A 22,786-nucleotide genomic window follows, 5' to 3' on the forward strand; every position below is an offset into this window, starting at 1 on the left:
ATGCCTATAAGGTGGGTGGTTTTAATAAAACACCAGAGGCTGAGGGGATATTTCCTATTGCTTCCTTAGAAACTAAAACATCCTGAAAGATCTAACTGCTTTGAAAAAATTGAGAAAGGGGGTCCCAAAGTAGAAGGAAAGACAGACAGATCTTCTCTCTACTGTGTGCCCGTGGGGTACTGCCCCTAAAAAGAGCTGGTTTGGCAGGCCTCTCCCCATCCATTCTGCTACCATAATTCAGGAATCAAACTTGTCTACATACCACAGCATCAGATTTAGATGCATGGGGTTCTCTATTATCTTGTCTGGTCAGCTCTTACATTTTCCTTGCAGGTAGGCTGACTTGCTTCTCTTACCCTACTAGGATAGTCCTCGGGGACTGCTCTTGCTATCACCTCCTTACCTGAAGGGATGAATTTTTATGCTGATCCTTGAGTTGTTTTGCTTTGCTTGTTACTACGGGAGTGAGGACTCTGACCAGACACCCTTGGGACTACCCTGAATGGCAGCCACACCAGGGAGGATGTGTTTTTCTTAGCCTGCCAGTGAGAGCCCGGAAGGTAGGCTCATCCATCAGTTTACAACAGGCTAGCAGCCACAAGCCTCTTCTACTAGTTCAAAATATATACCTGACCAGGATATCAAATTTGGGGCCCTCCTCCCTACTTTACTGATTGTTCCCTTGCCCTTCACAGAGTTGCAACATACATTGTTTCCTACAGTGGGAGAAGCAAGAGAGACACGAGTAGTGAACCAAGGAGAATAGTTACAGGAGAGATTAAATATCTAAATTAAAGATTCCTTGGTCAGCTGAGGGCAGATCTCACTCCAGAGTTAGTTTTGTTCATGTAAAATATGGGACCAGAGGCATTTTTGTTAGTATGAAATTAATGGGGAGGATGGTTAATTCATGAAGTTTGACAGAAAATTGATTATTTTCAGCCTTTGAGGTACTTTCTAGAAAGCATGGGTCCATGTATATACACAGCCTTATGCATGTCAGCTGAAGGCTCATGTAACTTGTTTACCTTTTTCACTCATAAGTACTGTAGACATCACCTGTACCTGACTGCTTGCAAGCAGGGCAGAGTTGGCCAGATCATTAGTTGGATAGGAGACCTTGCAGGAGCACCTACATGCTGCAGGAAGGAAACTCTTCCTTCTTAGGTAGCACTTGATCATCAAAGGGAATGTGATCCTCATTTCTCATCTCACCTGAAAGCATCCGTTATACATTGAGACAGATTTTTAAGGTATTTAGGTGCTGCCCTGCTCAAACTCAAGCCAGCTGCTGCCTATCTCCCCATGCAGGGGGCCAAGCAAGCACCTCTGTATGGAAGTTTCAGAATGCCAGGATTTGAGCACTGCCCCACTTGTGTAGATAAATTCCCAAGCAAGGCAACCTTGAAGTGTGGAGACATTAGTTAGCCCCTAGTACTGGTGTAGCCTCTAGTATTTGTGTATGCTTGAAACAATTGCTCTACAGTCCCTCACCATCTTCAACTGCTTCAGCTCCTACATTTATAAAGCCATTTCCACTATCTAGCCCAATGCTACATAAGGGGGGGGGAAGAATTTTACTCACTCAAAAGAGAGTCTCCTTAACACTCTCAGGGCCCCAAGCCACTAGATTCACTCTGCTCCCTTGCTTCTGGTCGCTGGAGAAACAGGTAGACACAGAAATGAGTCAAATTTCTCATGTTGTGTCATCCGTACATCAATTTTGGAGTGCTGAGGGATGAGCAAGGGGGGTCCCTCGACACTGAGCAGACCCTACTCCTAGCCCCTCTGTTCCCAGGCTCAAAGCCTTCCCAGCCCAGCAAAGGCAACCTCTGGAGTCAGTCAATCTCAACCATCTCCTCGAGCACAAAGAACAGCTTATGCCATCTAGTGCGCCTACTGGAGCCCAAGCTGTTACAGAAATGGAAAGGCACAGTAGCCTATGAAGGTGGGCGGAGGAACAGGTGAGCCCTCCCACTTGGTTTAGTCCTGTCAAATGCCCCCTCACTGCCAGCGCACAGTCAGCTCCTCAGAGGCATGCCATGCGGCGGGCACTGCCATATGCTCACTCTCCTTGTTGGGTTCTGCTGTACACCTGTACTGATCTCCTGTTGCCCTGGTCATCAAGGGACATCCCATGGTCCAGCCAAATGATGGCCTGGGATAGTTCTCCACCACAGGGTGGTGTGCAGCAATAGATTTCTCCATGTTGGCACCCTGTTCCCTTTCCCCCATTGCCTACAACGGTCTCAAACCTTAGCATTCAAGTGGGGGGTTTTCCTGCACTTTTTCTTGGTGAAAGACCAGCTGCAAATCGGGACCTGCAGCCAATTTTATTTTTGAATGGAAGCAATAGGACAAGGCTCTCTTCTCTCATCATTCCTGTGAGTGGAGGCAGAAGGGGAGACAAGCATCTAACTACACAATATAGGGAAAGTTGAGGAACTTAGATTACTCACCCCCGATCAACATTTTCAAAAGCTTCACATCCATAGCCACCAACAGGTGCTTACCCTATTATGAGGCAGGTACTGGGCAACAAGGTCATATGTTGATCATGGCAGCTCATTAACACCAAAGTCTAAGAATGCTGTTATAAGCCTGCCGTATCAGCGGCGTCCCTAGCATCTCAGCACGATGGTTTCCTCTGGGTCAGAACATGACAGGTCAGCCACGGGGCACTGGAGAAGGCAGAGGCAAGCAAGGAAGCAGTCCCATTTTTCTAGCTATATCAATGAGTTGACCAGTTTACGGGTGTGCATGCCCCAATCCTAACTAGCATCCAATATGTCCGAACTATTTGCAGCTGGCCAGGACAGGATGAACATTGGGCAGCAACTGGAGGGGACTGAAAGACATTTTTAAAAGTGGCAGCTGTGCCAGGACCAGGCAAAGGCAGCCATCCATGAGATCACTAACATGGGGGCGTAGAATGTGGAAGGGATAGGGGGCAAAACTGGATCTCCTGCTTCTCCAAACGCCTGCAGCTTGCAGCCTCTGCTATTCTTTCAGCTGCTGTAATGAGAGTGCGGAGGTACAGACACCTCGCAAAGGCAGAGGAGCCCAACCTGCAAGTTTACCCAGTAGATGACCTAGCACAGATTAAAATGCCTGTTTTCTTTCACTATATTTTTTGATAAGGTGTCAGAAGAGAGAGTCAACACAATACAACCATACAGGGGTTTAGAAATACATATACAGAGCACCATTGTACTGTCTGTATTTTCTCAAAACCTCACAAATGCCCCAACCCTCCCAAGCTACATATCCAACCCCCCACTTCCCTGTCCCAGAAAACCAGTTTGGAAGTAGCCCCTGGTGACTGCATGGCCACGTCACTGGTTTCAGCACCATAGATCCGTACCAGCAGACTGGAGACTGCTCAGCCACATTCATGTATTCCTTCGCCACGGTGCCAGCCTGTCTTAACTGGAATCCCCCTGCTTCCTCCAGCCCCCACGAGGGAACAATCCTCAACCCAGAGGCGCATCCCTGAGGAGCCAGCAGTGATCACACCACTCTGACAGAACCCACCACAATACAGATTGCCTTGCCCACAGTCACAGATGAGGATGCTGAAGCCACCCTGCAGCGTTGCCTAGAAAGACTTGGTGCCAACTGTTCCCACACGACATGCATGCCTCCCACCCCGCCTCAAGTCAGAGAGTACCATTTAACGGTGGCTGTGCTCAGCCAGAATGATGCCACAGCACAGGACATTTTGGGGAGCAGGCACAAGGGTTCACAAGTGTGCTGGAACATCAGGATCGTTCCGGTTGTGTAAGCTGCACGAGCTGTGTGGGGTAAGACAGGCCATTACTGCAATGACTGCCAGGCAGGACCATGGCTCTGAATATAGTTGCAGATACAGTCACACAAATGGACAACCTCTACTGGTCATGGCATAATCTTCTCGAAGGGGTACCCATCCCTGCAGAGTTTTGCAGATTTGCACATTCCCAACTGTACCAGGAGTTGTGGATAGAACGTGTGTCAACGTCTAGAAGCCAAAGCATAGATGGACATGCTTACATCAATATACATAGTGTAGACTCTAACCACAATGCAGCATCCAACATCTGTTCAAAGAAGTCATGGCCAAGTTTCCTTGATCCTGCTATGAATTGTGGCAGGGCAATGTCGGGCCTCTCAACGTGTTTCATCCTAGATTTTTCAGTGTGCTGGCTACAAGATAGAATTCCCACCTGCACCCACCCCATCCTTACAACCCGAGACCCAGCATTTCTACTATCCTTTGCCTGCTCCATAGGAATGGTGTAAGATTTAATTAAGTTAGTAATATAGAACACACACAAACATACAGATTTAAGGACATATTTGACATCAGAATGTTGATTTCACTCAGCCTGAAACAGTTCACGTCTCCCTTTAATTATACTTATATAGATTGTAATATCTACAGGGCAGGGACTGTATCTTTCTATGTGTTTGTATGACAGAATAAAAATCAATTTTGTGCTTCTTAGTGCTATGTAAATTTTGAATGAGAATTCACTTTCTTTATTGAAAGGAAGAAAACTAGAAATACCCAAAAAACAATCAAAAATACCCCAGGGGATCTTACACGCTTCAAATGTGCAAATATCTTATGATTCAATAACACCTAATCTACCAAACAGACTATCACTTCTAAACTCACCAAGTCAAAGAGGAAGACATACACAGCCAAAACAATGATTTCTTGTTAAAAAAACACCCCACTCATGGAAAAAAAATATTAAAGGTTCATAAACTAAACACCATAAACTAAACTGAGTGCAGCACAATACAAAGGGTCTTAGTAAGAGTAACAGCAACACCAGCATCCCGTGCTACGAACTGGAGTTTCATTAAACATTTCAATGTTTGCAAAAAAAAAAAGTTTTTAATCTATTCTCCATTTTTGCTAAATATTGAACACCACGGGAAAGCACAGGGAGTCCAAGGATGCTTAATGTAATGTTAGTTGATTATTTTCAAACTATGAAGTTCAGACACTGGTTAAAATTAGATGATTCATGTTGATTCATGACAGCTTAAAAAAAACCCACTGACCAAGTTCTTTAGTGGGCAGGAGAGTCTTCTTTGTAAAATACCACGTTTAAAAGTTACTGCTTTCTCCTGGAAAATGTGGTTTCTCTAATTGATGGTTGTAAAAAAGAAAGCCTTTTCAAACATCCCACTCGATTAGTCATTTCAGGGTGAGACAGTCTTATCATGTCACGTAATGTGATGCAATATAACAGATGAACCCCAAATTGTGTGATGCAGAGATCAGTAAGATGCAAAATTCTTCAAATGAAGCCTCAGTCCAAAACTTTTCTTGAATTTCAGAAATATTAATTACATCCCTCCCTCCTTAATCTCTGTATTTCTCAGGACATCCCAGATCAGAAACAAAGGGCTAGGAGGCTGTTGTCACATTTTTTTTTCCATTTGGAACCAGCATTACCAGAAGTCTTACAAAAGTTTGGTCAATACTTCCAACCCAAAATGTTCTGGATAAGCATCTTAGTGTATGTCTATGTATCCCTTCTGCCAGGCCAAGTTGATAGCAGCAAGGGCCGGGTTCAGTACATAGGGGTCCCCTCCCAACAACGTAACACAAAACCAGCTCGAGCCCTCACCCGGACCTGGGAAAATCTTACACATACCCCCAGGCGCCTCAAAGAGGCAATACTTCCCCTCTCGCAAGCACAGAGTCTCGGTGTAGCAGAAAATGTTTAATAACATGAAGGAAACAACATCAGCATTAAATTGAGAAAACACCACAACAAGAGTTCATAGACCAAACCATGAGCAAAGACCCAGCCCAGCAAATTGGGCAGTGTCCTTTCCCTTTGGTTCTTGAATCCAGCAACCCAAGAATCACCCAAAGTCCCAAAAGTCCAACAACCCAAAAGTCTCTGCAGCCCCAGAGTTCAAAAGTTTATCAGCAGAATTTTACCCCCCCCAGCCTGGGTGGAGATGGGGGGGAAAGAAGGGAGGGCGTGTGGGGTGTTAAGGGGCACCTTACTTGGTCCGAGGCCAACTGCCCTGCCTCTCAGTGGGGTTCTGCTGCAGCCTTCACCGCGAACTGCTCCACTCTGCTCCGCCAGCCACTTAGTAATATAGCTTCAGGCTCCCCCACTAGTTAACACAGCACTCAGTGATCTCAGCTCTTAGTAACTTTAGCTCTTTAGTGATTTCAGCTCATAGTAGGGGCGCACCAGTGCTGGTGCACCATTGGCCCAAAGTTAATTCAGCTCAGCAGCCTATAACTAGACTCCTAATGGAATCAAAATTAGCTCTGACATTCAACAGTGGAGAGAGGAGGAGATGCAATTGGTGCTTCATACTCACAAAAGGAGCCCACACCACCAAGTACAAATACCTGCTCCCAGCCTCTCTCAATTCACTGGGTTTTGGAACCTATGTCCCTTGTCTAGCGAGTGCTACTTAGTTGATGGTGAGACCCTCTGTCATAAAACAGTTTCATTGTCCTTGATTCACATAATCAGGGTAACACTTTATTCCTCCACCTCCAATAACAGAGAAACTGGGGATCCCACAGCAGCCAAAGTGATGATTTGGGCTCATGCTAGGCAGGGTGGGTGTGCCTATGCAAACAAGTTCAGCCCCTGAAGTTCTTTTCCACACTCGCCACAATTCACCACCAGATGTCAGGGTAGAGCTCCTCCTGACTCTGCTTACATCTACACTGCAATAAAACACCGGCAGCTGACTCATGTCAGCCCAGATGGGCTCACAGGGCTTGGGCTAAAGGCTATCAAATTGAATATAAAGTACCTAGCTAGGTCTTGAAAGATAAGACTATACATGCACCTTGCTTTTATTATTGGGAGACGGGAGGTTACTGGACTACTCTAGTTGTATTCTATTTTTGAATGTGTCAAAGAGGTGCCTAGAGCAAAGAATAATTGTTCCTTTTCATGGAATATGTATAAATCAAAAACAGAAGTAAAGGACAAGAACAAAGCAAACTGCACCATCTCTCCTACTTTCCAGCTGTTGAAAAGTTGTAACTTCTGTGGTCAGGAGTCCTTTCCCCCCCATTTTCTCCAAATGAGCTGACTGTATTTTGAGATAAGGTGTTGGAGAAGGAAGCAGTTGCTTGTGTCTCCTAACCCATTCTGCTCTGCCTCAGACTACTTATGAATTTCCCCTCTCCTTCCTCAGACATGTTAGCAAGGAAGAAGATCCATTGGCTAGGAAGACACAGCAAGGTGAGACAGATATAACCTAGCTGTCCCAGATATCCCTCGTCACTTACACCTCAAAAGGAGCATCTTAGAATCTGGCTAATTTTGATAGGCTAACCTCCCTCTCAATTAGCTTCTTCAGTATTAATTTTGGGATCCAGCTCCTCAGCAGAGGTAAATTCACATAGCTCCAAATTGAAGAGAGGATCTGGCCTTGAATGTTTATGTTCTTTTAACAAAAGCTACTGATATTCACCCATCAGTAATAAGGACACAAGTAATTAAAATCATTTCAAGGGAAAAAAAAGAGACAATTTCTTTCTACATTTGACACCCTGAGATGTAGAAAGTTAATGGTGTACTCCTCACCCATCTTTTATGGCTCTCAACTGGTTGTTAAAAGTTCAGAAATATTTTTGGTAACTTACTTTAATGCAATAGGGATGTACTACGTCACCATGGCAGATTGGAAGGAAATGTTATTTGGAACACTTTGCTTGTAAGATAGAAAACCTGCTCCGTACTTTGCAGACCATGTCTCTCAAGAAAGGGGTTGTTTAGAAATGCAGAAGGTAACGTTGCAGCGGATTTGTTGTTGGCAGCCTCAGAATAAAGAAAGTTTCCATCATAAATAATGTCATGGCTTTATTTTATAGCAGAAATACTGCCACTTTTTCAAGTAAAACCAGATATGATAAAATCTCATCACTTATTCATAAACCCTGATTTACACAGGCAGTTGGTTTGGTATTTGTCAGTCTGATTAGTACCTCATGATTTTCCACACACCACCTCTCTGTTTTGCTATGTGGCAACAAAAGAATGGTGTATAACGTTCTTATCTGACACTTAGATTTATTGAGGGATCCTTGAGGTCTGAAGAGTTTTGTGCTAGTAGCCAGGAGGTACTGTATGTCAGAGAGTTTTGTTTGTTTTTTCAATATTTTTAAAGCTATAGTAACTTAACTTTGACAGCCAAATGCATTATGGAACACCCCTTTCTTCTTCCTAGCTGTGCAGATTCCAGCCAGCTGACAAATATACATAATAGGAACTAAATTAAATAGCATTTTATAATCACCCATCTCTCCCTCACCAACTTCCTCAATTATAGACTAAGAATCACACAATATCCTGGAGGGATCGAGACCTCAGCGTACTCTGATAGCTTTGTAACACCTCATCTTGGTCACCAGATTGCTGCACAGAGCTGTATATGGAGATGTCTTCCCCATCCTCTTTATCCAAGAGGCTGGAATGCCTTCTTGCGTGAGAGCAGAGAATTCAACTCTGCCAGGTTGCTATACAGTAAGGCAGAGTACTTGTGGAAGTTTTCTCATGAGCTCCACATCTTTTCCTCCTCATCCTAGCATCTGGAAAGGGAGACACTGCCTTCTAGCTAGACAAACTCCACTAGGTAGTGGGTCACTGGTACTCTGATTTACTGTATTTTGGGAGTCTGACAAAAGTTCTCTGCCATCTCTACATTAATTTCACTTTTTTCTGTCCTAAAGTGGGAAATAAACCTTTACAACAAAGGTCCTCACTTCCTCCATGATATCTATAGGAACTTTTAGATTTAAAGATCTAGAATATGTGGATTCTCTGTAACTTGAAGTCTTTAAACCATGATTTGAGGACTTCAGTAACTCAGCAAGATGTTATGGGTCTATTACAGGAGTTGGTAGGTGAGTTATGTGGCCTGCAATGTACAGGAGGTCAGACTAGATGATCACAATGATCCCTTCTACCTTAAAGTCTATGTGGTGTTTGGGGGTTACTGCAGTAACTTACAACCTTACCCATTACACTAAAAATATTAGGTAATGAAGTCCAGCAGACAGCACAACCACTGAAAGAAATACAGCTAAAACTTGGTTAGATCCCTGCACAGCCATAAATGGAGGAATTCACGCCCAGAAGGGGAACAGAAAAGAAATACACCTCCTCACTCCTATTGAACTCCCATAGCTCATTCTGGTCAATTTTCATGATGTTAGACTGGGTGATTTTATGGTCGTCCCTGCAGCAAAGCTATCAGAGGTATTGAACTGTGGGGATTTTATAGCACTTTAAGAATGTGTATGTGTGTGTGTGTGTGTGAGAGAGAGAGAAGAGTGTGTGTGTGAAGGAGTGAATTTGCAATCTTCCTGAGGAAAGTTTGTCCAGCTTCTTTTCTGTGAAAAGTTTCAGCAGAAACCAACGCAAAAATTATTTACTTATGGTCACTGTAGTGTGTATTTAGAAAGACCAAGATGAAAACCAGCCATTTAAAAAAAAACTTTCATATAAAAGTGAGCTGACAAGACTTCTGATCCTCTCCCTAGAGCTAAAATTTAGCATGGAAAGCCTTGACGAATCAGCTCATCACAAGTTCACGGCAGGGGACACTTCTCCTACCCTCTGTGGGAGCTAAGTCAAAGTGAGGCAAGTCTCTTCATTCCATTGCCCCACTGGCCTGGGTGAGTTTGAAGGGTCAGGAAGAACGTAGGGAACAAGAGCAGGAGGGAGCCAGGTGAAAAACCTATGTGAGGAATGGATGGGGGCGGGGGGGGAAGAGAAGCTGCCTGTATTGTACTGTGAGGAAGTTGGGAATGGGCATAGGGGAACTGCTGCTATTGCAAGCACCTGCCAGCTACTGGCTGATGAGCTGTCAGGGTATCCAGAGTGTGGGGCGAATTAAGGAGCTGAGAGGGCAGACTAGAGAGGCAGCCACATTGCAGCAGCTAAAGGGCCCACCTTACCACCATACAATCCTTAAAGTGGACAGCCATTGGAGCACCCCCGTTCTAGGGACCCTGTTTAGAGAAGGTTTGAGGTAATGGGGCATTCAGTTGAACCTGAACGGGATGGAGCCACACCCAGCTTTGAGTACAGAGGGCATTAAAGGGGCCAGGACAAACACTGCACATGGAAGGCATCAAGCAAAATATCCCAGATCGTGAGAGGGACTCCAGAGAAGTCTGGAACCAGCCCAGAGTTCACTGTTAGCTGCAATTCAAAAAGGTATTACTCTTTAGCCGTAAAGATCTATATATAATTTGTATGGTGTTGACAGGGGTGGCTCTAGCCATTTCACCGCCCCAAGCACGGCGGCACGCCGCGGGGGGCGCTCTGCCAGTCTCCGGTCCCGCGGCTCCGGTGGGCCTCCCGCAGATATGCCTGCGGAGGGTCCACCGAAGCCGTGGGACCAGCAGACTCTTCGCAGGCACGCCTGCGGGAGGTCCACCGGAGCCGCCTGCCGCCCTCCCAGCGACTACAAAGCGCCCCCCGCAGCATGCCGCCCCAAGCACGCGCTTGGCATGCTGGGGCCTGGAGCCGCCCCTGGGTGTTGAGTGTGTTCCAGAATTGAAGGCCCTTTGGCTGAGAACACACTGGTCCATAAAAGTTAAATTTAGAGACTAAGCAAGAATGCCCCACCTGACTCTACTGTTGTGGTGGAATTTGGGGACAAAGGGTGTTTCATAGGCAACCAGGATCCAAACTGCCATTGGAGCGGACTTTCAGGACATAGTGAAATTTATATTTACTGTACTCGATCCTGAGTAGGTAATAGTGGATTTGTACATGGTATCCTGAAGTTGAGAAACTGGTTACATTTGTAGTTATGCTATATTTCATCGCCATTCATATAGCTAGAGTCTATACATGTGCTACACAAATCTACAAATAAATTTGTGTAAGAGACCACCCTTATAATTAGGTAGTGAGGTGTCTTAAGTATTCACAGTGGTATTTTTTCCTCACTTAAAACAACTAACTTGGTTGTAGAGACCACCTCTATTGCCAGAGACCACATAAAATAAGCACTTCTATAAACAGACCCTTCAAATTGCTTGCTGTTGGCCAAAATGGACTACTGAAAACAGGGGAGAGATTGAAATAGAAGAATCAGCATGTCTCTCAAAATATAATTCCAGAAAACAATGTAATGTTCAATACTTACAGAATTTATTTTGCAGCAGCAATCTATATACATCCTGGAAATCAATCAAACTAAAAACACTGCGAAGACAGAGCTGCAAGGGTATCAAAGACTATATAGTATTGTTTTGCTTTGGAGTTTAATGCATTTCAGTAGAGTAATTTTAGGTTATGCACATAGGCGGCAGCTTTGTATAATTTTTGGTGGGGCCCAAAATGGTGGTGCCCCCCCGCTCCCGCCCTGTAAGCCGATATAAAATGAAGCTACAACGCGTCAGCGCCACAAGATTACAAGGGTCAATTAAAAGTGGAAAGTCAGAAGCAGCACTTGCCTACTTCAATATACAGTATTATATTTTGTTGCACCTGTTGTGATGAAGTGGGAATGTTCTTAATATTTTCTCTGAATACTGTGTGGGTGCCTCAGTTTCCCCTGCAAGATGCCAACGGAAGGTGTTGGGGACAAAGAGATCAGGTGGCCTCCTTGTCCGGAAGAGACACAGAGGCCAGAGGAGGGAGTGTCAGTTTGGAGCTGGCTGGGGAAATGGGGAGAGACTCAGAACTTGGTTCTGGGCTCCCCACCCCGCAAGATGGACCTGACAGAGGGGTTCTGTTTTCTGTACCAACAAGCTCTGTTTAAACTGTGTTCCCGTCATCTAATAAACCTTCTGTTTTACAGTCTGGCTGAGAGTCACATCTGACTGCGGAGTTGGGGTGCAGGGACCTCTGGCTGCCCCAGGACCCGGCCTGGGCGGACTCACTGCGGAAAGTGCATGGTGTGGAAGGGCATGCTGAATGCTCTGAGGTCAGACCCAGGAAGGTGTAAGCTTCTTGCCCTGGAGACAGTCTGCTCAGAGAGGAGGCTCCCCCAGAGTCCTGACTGGCTTTGAAGGAGTGGTTCCAGAGCATCCCAGCATCCCCTTCTACCCCATGCACTTCCCAGAAGTCCGCACAGGCACTAACACTCCCTCCTCTGGCCTTTGTCAAGAAGGCTAACAGCATTTTGGGCTGTATAAGTAGGGGCATTGCCAGCAGATCGAGGGACATGATCATTCTCCTCTATTCAAAATTGGTGAGGCCTCATCTAGAGTACTACGTGCAGTTTTGGGCCCCACATTGCAAGAAGGATGTGGAAAAATTGGAAAATCCAGTGGAGGGCAACAAAAATGATTAGGGGGCTGGAGCACATGACTTCTGAGGAGAGGCTGAGGGAACTGGGATGGTTTAGTCTGCAGAAGAGAAGTATGAGGGAGGATTTGATAGCTGCTTTCAACTACCTGATAGGGGGTTACAAAGAGGATGGATCTAGACTGTTCTCAGTGGTAGCAGAGGACAGAACAAGGAGTAATGGTCTCAAGTTGCAGTGGGGGAGGTTTAGGTTGGATATTAAGAAAAACTTTTTCACTAGGAGGGTGGTGAAACACTGGAATGGGCTACCTAGGGAGGTGGTGGAATCTCCTTCCTTAGAGGTTTTTAAGGCCCGGCTTGACAAAGCCCTGGCTGGGATGATTTAGTTGGGAATTGGTCCTGCTTTGAGCATGAGGTTGGACTAGATGACCTCCTGAGGCCCCTTCCAACCCTGATATTCTATGATACTCTAAACTGACCACCAAATTTAAGTTGTGTGTTTTTCCCGTCAGGTGAGGACTCTGGGGCAGGGCTGGGGATAAGGAACTTGGGGTGCAGACAGGCTGCCACAGGGCTAGGGCCAAAGAGGACTCCCCTCCACCCTCCCTGGCAGCAGCAAGCTCCAGGGGAGGGACCTCTCCTCTCCCCCGCAGTTCACTGCACATGCTCCTAGGTCCCTCTCAGGTCCAGAAAGCCCACTCACCTCCCCTATGGTGGGTACCAAGGGGGGAGGTTGCCATCACATGTGGCCTCCCCTGCTGCCACCCCTCACCATAGCCTCACTGGGGATGGGGCTGCCCCTTGCCCAGCATGGTGCAGGAGTGGGGACTGCAGGGTGGTAGCTGGGGAGGGGCACAGTATCACAAAATTCACCTAAGCCCAGCTGCACAGGTCTAGTAAGCTCCCCTCCCCAGTGGTATAGCCAGGTTCTAACACCAGGGGGAGCGAACACGTAAAAAAAGATGCCACCCGACATATCCAATTACTAATCAGGTAGTTCTATAACAGGCTATAACAGGCTGCCCTGGACCCCATCACCCCGTGAAGCACAAGGTAGGGGTAGGCACCACCATGTTGTGCAACAAACAAACACTTGACAAAATTACTGGACTTAGTGATGGACAATGCGGGCAGGTGGGTATTATGTCATTCAATCATTCAACCCATAAAATTGCACACATTTTGCCTCAGTGAAATTAAATATCCAGAGAATTACTGGGCCTGTGATGATGACCAGGGCTTGCTCACCTGTGGCTCCCCCTCCCTGTGCTGTGGAGGCACAGCCAGGCAGGTCTGCATCTGCAGGCAGGCACCCTGCCTCATGTGCAGCTCCCGTGGGCCCTGATAGCCACTAGACTGGGAGCCTCCCGGCCAATGGAATGGGCTGGGCTGGGGGGCGGAAGGCAAAGGGGGAGATTGTAGGGAGCTTTGGAGGAGGGGAGGCAATGGGGGAGGGGAGTGGGCTGGCACAAAGGGGAGGGCTCTCTGGAGAGGAGTGACAGGGGTCATTGGGAGTCTCTCGAGGGGGCAGAGGGTTGTGTGGGTCTCTGTGGGGCAGGGGGCTGTGATGGGCGGAGCCAGCTGCAACCTGGGTCTGCTCTGCGGGGGGTGTTGCTATAGTCCCCTCAGGAAGCTCCCTCCATCCTGTGTATTTTATACCAGCCCCGGGGTGCCCATTGCTGCTCCTTTCCCCGCCCACGGCTCGGTCTGTCCCCACAACCCCCCAGCTGTGTCTGTCTGTCTGTCCTCACAACCCCCCCTGGCTGTGTCCTGGTGTGTGTCTGTCCCACAACCCCCTGGCTGTGTCCTTGTGTCTGTCTGTCCCACAACCCCCAGCTGTGTCTGTCTGGCTGCCCCCACCACCCCCGGCTGTGTGTGTCTGTCCCACAACCCCCCAGCTGTATCTGTTTGTCCCCACCAATGCCCCCCCCCGGCTGTGTCTTTGTGTCTGTCTGTCCCCACCACCCCCGGCTGTGTCTGTCTGTGCCACAACCCCCCTGGCTGTGTCCTTATGTCTGTCTGTCCCACAACCCCCGGCTGTGTCTGTCTGGCTGCCCCCACCACCCCCGGCTGTGTCTGTTTGTCCCCACCAACCCCCCCTACCCGGCTGGGTCTGTGTCTGGCTGCCCCCACAGCTCACCGGCTGAGTCTGTCTGACAGGGACAGACCCTGCTGCTCGCTCGGCCCAGGACTCAGATGCTGCCGGTGGCTCGCTCCCCCTCCCTGCTGTGGAGGCGTGACCAGGCAGCTCCGGCACCGCCCGCGGCAGCTCCCATTGGCTGGGGTTCCCGGCCAATGGGCTGTGAGCCCAGTTGCTGCTGGGTCCTCTCCAGGGAGCTGCCGCTGCCGTGAGAGCGCCCGGCATTGCAACGCGGGGACCCCCCAAAGCACAGGGCCTGGGGCCCAAACATTGGTGGAGCTGGGCCCACCTTCAGAATTATTGGTGGGGCCTGGGCTCCACGGGCCCATAGAACTCGCCGCCTATGGTTATGTATCCATTAGACAATGAGCTGAGCTTTTACAGATGACCCATTACATGGCTGTCAGCCCCTTGAGCACTTAATGGAGTGTCAAGCATGTGACTACTGGGTTTGATCTAGAGTAGGAAGAAGTGTTGAGTCTCTCCATATTGGCCAAACTGAGGGCTTGAGAGATGACTGGAATAGTAGCTTAGCCAGGAGAGCCCTGTGGTAGACTGGGGACTCTCTGAAGAAGTTGGGACTAGAGTAACAGAGAAGGTGTTCGCTCTGGTTAAGTGGAAATCGGGAAGGAACCAAGGCAGGTTTTGGCAGAGGACTAGTTGAGAAAGCCTGACTAGGAACAGGCATGGTAGAAGTAGCCCCAGGGTGAGGAGCCTGGGGGCTGAATCTCATCGTAAGAAGTGCAATTTTGCTCTATCTTTACTAAAAGGCCACCTTCTCTAAAAAGTTGTTTACAGTATTTGTAAACAGTACAGCCTCTAGTATTAAAAAATCTAATCTAATGTCTTAATCTCATGATTTTTAAAGCAAAACTTTATTTGGTTTATTTATCTTTTGGGGTTTTTTTTTAAAACATGTAGGGGGCACTTAGGTCACACTTTGAGGCTTTTCTCCATAACCATGGGGACTAAAAACCTACTAATGAAGGCTGAGATTCTCACCTAATCACATGCTTCCAGGAGCTTGATGTTTTAAGAAAAAAAAACCCCACCAAATATAAGACTTGTGACAAAATGTCTTTGGGACAGTAAAGGGGAAAAATGACAAAGTAGGTGACAAAACCATTCCTGTAATATCTTGTACACTACAGAATTTTAATTGGAAAGGGGCACAATCTCTTTTCAAGGAACCTATACTAGTTTGCTATTCTCCTTCCAGTGGAATTCCTTGATTAAATGGCTTTTCTAGGATGACTTTTGCATAGCGCCTCTCTGGCCAAATTGGACTTTCAGAAGCACTAATTACATAATATCCATAATCAAGCTGAAGTAATCCAATGGTCCATGCCTTCCTTGAAGCAGGAAGCTGTTCTTGCACAGTAGCCTGTCACCAATACACAGGTACAATTCTAGCTACGTGAATGTAAGAAGTCAGCCATGAAGTAAGTGCCAACAATTTTTTTTGCAATGAAGCAAGAGCACTTGACCTATAAATGTTTAAACATTTAACTCCTGGAATATGGTGTAGCCAGCAACCACCTGGTCACTGTAATCCATAAACCTGAGTACTGTACTTTATAGCCATGCCTTCCAAGATGAAGGGTGGCCTTTGGTCTCTGCAACCACATCCAAAGAAAACAGCTGCTGCATACACACTGTACTCTAATGCTATTCTATGCTCTAGGATACAAGCCAGGGCAATCAACAGGAAACATACAAAGCACATTTGGAGCTGGAACTCATGTAACATAAATAGCCTTTAAGTCTGAAAACAGAACTACAGGACCTGAGATTCAGGTAAAGAAGTCTGAGGCAGAATGGAAAAAAAGGCTATTCCTCTCCAAAATGGGGAACTTTGCAGCAAGTAAGTACCCCTTGAACTGATGCAAGTGTTATGAGGTATAAACAGTCTTGTAGAGTCAGAAGTTAAGAGGCAAAATAAAAAAAATTCTGCTTCCAGGTGACAAAGGAGCTTACAATGAAAGTTCCCAAATTGCATGTTCTAGAGGGTTTTCTATAAATACAGAAGAAATGCAATGGTGTTTTACAGGTTTAGGGGACACTAGTTCTGAATGCTGTTTTTGTGTGTGTGTGTGTCTATCTATCTATATATTTGTTGAGATAAATGGTAGAGCCTTAAACATGTATGTTTCCTGTAGCATTATTGACAAAAATGTGTGGAATAACCTTTGACAGGTAAAGATCTTATTCTAGTTAATTATACTAACTTGAGCTTGTCATAATAGGAGAGAGAGAGAGAGAGAGAGATTGAGACTGCCTGGCCACAGCACTTGAGCAGTTTTATATCTGCACCATTTTACAAATGAAATGCATTGCAGCTGACTAGTCAATTCTTTATTTAGACAATGGCCACTAAGTGTGCTGCATATCAAGCTTCAGCAATTTGAGTTCAAGAATCTGAATGCACAAGATGTAACAAAAGGATCAATTGATATTCATGTATTCTTTAAGTGCCACTCCACCAGATTAGAACAATGAAACTGAGGTCCACAACCAGAATTTTAGAATCTTAGCAGAGCAATGCTCATGTTTAATTTGTTGATCTATGCAACAATCTAACATTTTTTGATTATGTCTGCAGCATTCAAGTGCAAAGAAATTGTTTGATGAGTTATCTGGAGTCACTCAAATATTCCTTTCAGTACTTGGCAGCATATAACAGTAATAATGAAAGGGAAAGTTGCTTCCCTCCCGCCCCATCTTAAATTATTCACTGATGATGGTTTTCTATATTGTATGCATCTGTCATTTGGATAATTAGTTCTAAAACTGAGTATTACACACTTGCATTCGATGTTCCATTTCCTAATACTTTGAAGCCAGTGCCAAGCATATGGAGACTAATTCCAAAGATTCACTGATGTGGAGTCAAAGTGAAGTCAACCATTTTCCAATAGATGGCTGTCCACAAGCAACTCTGCCAAAGTCTTGGTTGGAGGCTCTGAAGGCATATTTTGTTTAACAGGTACCCAGAGGGCAGAGCAAAACCCATTCTTCTCAATTCTGCAGCATGGTTAAATTAAGCTTTCTAAGGTCTAGTATCTGCCTTGAAACTACTGCAAGGGGTTACAAAAATCATGCCTCTCTCTGCTTTATCTTTATTGTTAATGATGGGTTACCTACCAACTTTCATCTCAAGATTCTCATTTAGCAGGGTTTGTCATTTGCTAATAGCTGGCAATTTCTGCATATGGCAAGTTCTAACCAGCTAGCCATGAATTAGACTACTTGTAGATGACTCCCACTGATAAACTCAGGTCCCATCAATCATGCTAGCCTGATCTCATTACTGTTTGTCAGGGGAGCGAATCATAAGAACGGCTGTACTGGGTCAGACCAAAGGTCCATCTAGCCCAGTATCCTGTCTACTGACAGTGGCCAATGCCAGGTGCCCCAGAGGGAGTGAACCTAACAGGTAATGATCGAGTGATCTCTCTCCTGCCATCCATCTCCACCCTCTGACAAACAGAGTCTAGGGACACCATTCCTTACCCATCCTGGCTAATAGCCATTAATGGACTTAACCTCCATGAATTTATCCAGTTCTCTTTTAAACCCTGTTATAGTCCTAGCCTTCACAGCGTCCTCAGGTAAGGAGTTCCACAAGTTGACTGTGCGCTGCATGAAGAAGAACTTCCTTTTATTTGTTTTAAACCTGCTGCCCATTAATTTCATTTGGTGACCCCTAGTTCTCGTATTCTGGGAATAAGTAAATAACTTTTCCTTATCCACTTTCTCCACATCACTCATGATTTTATATACCTCTATCATATCCCCCCTTAGTCTCCTCTTTTCCAAGCTGAAAAGTCCTAGCCTCTTTAATCTCTCCTCATATGGGACCCATTCCAAACCCCTTCTCTGAACCTTTTCTAGTGCCAGTATAAAATCAGTATGGAATCAGCTTCCATATTTTTCACTACACTATTTACAGGCAAGACCCTGGAAAAATGTGTCACCTTGGACATTACATAAAGCTTCCAGTCTCTGACATTATCAGCTACTGAATCAATGAGAATGATGGGGATTCCTGCTAACTAGGTAGTGCTCCTGCCAGCAATTTTCTTTTCACACTCAACACCAAGGGAAGGTTCTGGGTTCAGCCTATGAAATCTCAGCTGAATGGCTGGGTTGTGGTAGATCTGTTGTGCCATACTTAAGGTCTCCTATGTGCTCTAGAGAAACATGCAGAGATTCTCTTACCTTTCGGTACTGCACTGTGAACTACATACCACTAATGCCCAGTGAGAGACCATACTGCACTTTTTCCAGTATCCACCGTTTGTGGTCCCAGTACAGATCCTGCAGCTCTCCCTATTGCTCCAAGAGATTTAACTTATTGTTGGGACCATGAAAATTTAGGATAATCTGAATGATGCTGGACCTTAAACCAGAAGCTAGAGTATCGGGGACATACTAGCATATGAAGTATGAATTCTGTATAGGAGATTTTTAAAAATTCACAAAACCAGAGGCAAATGTGGTTTGGATTGTCCATCTGTGAGAGTGAATTCTACTTCCAAGGCTGTGGGAGGGAACCTGTCCTTCCCAGAAATCTTAAGAGCCAACCTGGATGAATTTCTGAAACACACTGAAGTGACTGATTGTGCTGGAAGATAAAGCATTCACCTGGAATGGATTACTTCATTGATAAAAGGTGGGAGAGGTAATATCAAAACATTCTGTATAAGCTTGAAAACTCTGTTTCACCCACAGAAGTTGGTCCAATAAAGGTATTACTTCACCTACTTTCAGGGGTGAAAGTAACTTACAGGACTTACCGGTACTGCCGGAGTCCTGAGGAGGGCGGGGCCTCAACCAGAAGAGGCGGGGCCTCTCAAGATTTAAAGGCCCTGGGGCACCAGCTCTGGCTGGGAGCCCCAGAGCCTTTAAATCAACCCGGGGCCCCCAGCTGCAGAGGTGGCTGGGAGCCTCTGGGGCTCAGGGGCAAATTAAAGGGCCCGGGGCTCCAGCTGCGGAGCTCTGGGCCCTTTAAATCTCCTCTGCAGCTCCAGCTGCCGGAGCTGCGGAGGGGATTTAAAGGGCTCGGGGCTCCCCGCAGCTGCAGGAGCTCTGAGCCCATTAAATCCCGGCCACAGAAGCCAGTGCGGTCCGGCACGGCATACTGGCGCTTGCCGGTATGCCAGACTGGACCGGCTTATTTTCACCTCTGCCTACCTTCTCTCCCCCATTCTGGGAGCATCATGACTACAGCACTTGCTTCACTGACTCAGACATCGCTTAAATACTTACCAGCTTAAATACTTACCACTTGCAAGATCCAGCACAGCCCTGGTGGCTTTCCCTACTCATTTCAATGAATCAGTGCCTGGCTAGAGTGGAATGGGATGCAGAGGTGGTCAGCTAGGGGCATCAACAAATTAATGTGGGGCCCAGAGCCCAAACTGTAGCGGGTAGCATGGTCTGAAACAAACTTTCTGAGTAGGTTCTCTGTGGCAAGAAAAGGTTAGTTTAAGAAAAAGACACATTTTTAGCAGTGCAAAACCAGTTCATAAATAGGATATTCATTGGGGACACAGTGAAAACGGTGCCCTCAAGTGCATGAGGAAGACATCAGCTGGTCGGGAAGGTAATACTCAAAGCCCTTGAACTCAGTCAAACATTCAGCAGTGTTTGTTGACTTTAAAAGCATACCCAGAAGTCAGTCTTTTTCTGTTTTTCCCCCCACTTGTGGAATGTGGCACACTAGGAACAGCACCCTCCTTGCCTAATTAGGCATTAATTGTGGCAAGACATTTCAAGAGAACACCTGTAAAAAAAAGTTTTCCATAACCAATGCTGCCTATATTAGATAAAATCCAATTCTGACTGGCAGATTTTATCCTTCGTCTTACTTACCTCACTGGTTATTTTAAACTGCTCTTGATTTTTAAATATATTATAACGTCTTACATTTCATTTGACCTGTTGCTCATGCCACAGCTGCCACTGGCATGCAACACACAACTGCTATTTAATTTTAGCTCATGCATTTTAATGTTACGGTACATTTCGGTAAACTTGTCACCACTCCCATCACCTTTAGGCCTGGCTCCACACTGAAATTGCACCACTATAAAAGCTCTCCTCTTTTCAGCATGAACTATGCGTGGCTGTATAACTTGCTTTCTACTTCAGTATTCTCCCATGAATGACTCTCTGGCCTTCCACTGATAGAAATCAGTCTGCTTCATAATTAAAGCAACTCTGTAGGAGTGGGACTTAACTCTGCTTATTGGCAGGGTAGAGGCATCTGACTTCCAATTTAAAATACCAGTGAAAGCAGTCCTCCTACCGGTATCCCATAGTGCACTGCTCATCATAGACATGACCCCATCCATTTACTTTTCTGTATTCCAGTACTCTGGAGTCATCTGGACTAGAAGTTAACTACTGGCTCCGGTAGCACTGAAATATAGAGGAGTCTAATTTGCAAGCCACTTTTATATAGTGAATGCACAACACTTCAGAGAATCCAAGCTTTATTACTGTGCCTTGTGTCTGCCTGGAGTTAGATAACAGCTGCACTGGGGAGAGCTGGGGACAGGGGGAAGCGGGGAGTGCAATCCCAGATGGAAAGCAGTTGCAGATTGCATCTGACCAGATGGCAGCAGTGGGCAGTTAGCATGCCACTGTCTGGTCTATTCTATCTGTTCTCACTAAATGATAGAGCAGACTGGCTGCAAAGTAGCAAGGAAAAGGCACCTGCACAAAAGCAGCAGGACACCTTTCCATCTAATTAGTGTTCTGCGGGGGTAGATGATTGAAGTTTTGTTTTTACTGTCCGTCCCCACTACCTGGTGAGCCAGGGTGGAACCATCCCTGGGTTGAGTTGCTTTGAAGGTGTAATGACATCAAAGGGATTCAAGTAAGGATATAACTGAGCAGCAGCTGGCATAAAAAAGTCTGGATATAATAGGAGTATAACAAATTTTAAATCTTTGGAATGTTCCTATTGCAGCCAGGTGGAACACAAGGCAAGGGAATGTCCGCTGGAAAAAAAAAAGTTGGAAAAGGAACCTGTGTTCTCCCCAAGAAGAGTCTGGTACCAGCCATCTAGATGTTAATTTCCTTCTATTTATCCATACTTAAGAGGCCTCCTAGGAGAGACTGGGTAGTCCTTTATCCACAGCAAGTAACTGCTATTTAACATGCCAACACATATTATGCTCTTGCATCTCAAATTAAGATAGGAAGATAATCTCCTGTTAATCTGGGTAAGAGTTCTTGTATCAACCAGGCAGTTTTTAGATTTTATTATTGTAATTTCACATTGTTTAATAATGATTAACATGGTAAGAGGTGTAAATTTATTTTCTACATGGGTGTTTGAAGAGACTACAATACTTTTTCTACATAAGGCTACATCTTAAGTTTCAAGTTATAGACTGTAGAATTTGGTAACTTCTTTGTTACAGGTATATTGTTGCATGGTACCTGACACCACTGGTTTTGGAGCTGCAGTGCTATTTACTTACTACTGGGCAGAATTTGAAGGTGTTGGGTTTGACCTACAAGCCCTAAATGACTTAGGACCTATTTCTGAAACCCCACCTCTTCCTGTGGGACACTGTCACAGTCATGGTCAGCAGAGCTGGACCACGCCCACGTGAGGAGACAGCTGGAGAGTATTCTTTGTGACTACCCCTAAGCTTCAGAACTTCCAACCTCCACTGATATGAAATAGTCCTGCTTTAATCAATCCTCAGGCCATACTACAAGACACATTCTCCTGAACTTAGAGACACTGGGGAGATCATAAAAATAAGTGGTTTTAGCTGCTGGTGTGATTACTAATGATTGGGCAAAAGGGAAGTGCTTGGATTAATCTATTTAGATAAATATTTTTTTAAATAAATCAAAGAGCATCTAGAGCAAGGATGGATGCATTTTTAATGGCATGTGCCCATAAGCTTATATGTATTTTACTTCGTTTAATTCACTTCAAAATTTACATCTTCTAATTCAGGGCTGTACTACTTTGCCTAAGCCTGTATTTACGAATAGGGAGGTGGTAGATGAACAAAAATTCACCTGAAGGGGTTGACGATCACTGTCTGGTTTAGAGGCCATCATAATTTGCAGTCTAAAGTATTTCTCACCTTGTCCATAGATTATCTAGGCCAGAGGGATTTAAAGAGGAAAAGCTCTCTATACCGAGTCAGTGGAAAGATTAGGAATTGCCCCATTCTCAGGACTGAGTAGAGTATGGAAATCTCCCCAAAGAACAAAGTTGCTATATGATTCTTTTATAGAAAAGTATCCAGTGAGAGATTCTAGCTATCCCCAGAAAGACTCATTGCAGAAAGAGAAGCCGAGGTTAAATATTCATGACTAATAAAAACATTATGTATCTGAAAAGAAAACTGAAGGC

This window comes from Mauremys mutica, chromosome 2 (genome assembly GCF_020497125.1).
Source record: "Mauremys mutica isolate MM-2020 ecotype Southern chromosome 2, ASM2049712v1, whole genome shotgun sequence".
NCBI classification, from domain to species: domain Eukaryota; kingdom Metazoa; phylum Chordata; order Testudines; family Geoemydidae; genus Mauremys; species Mauremys mutica.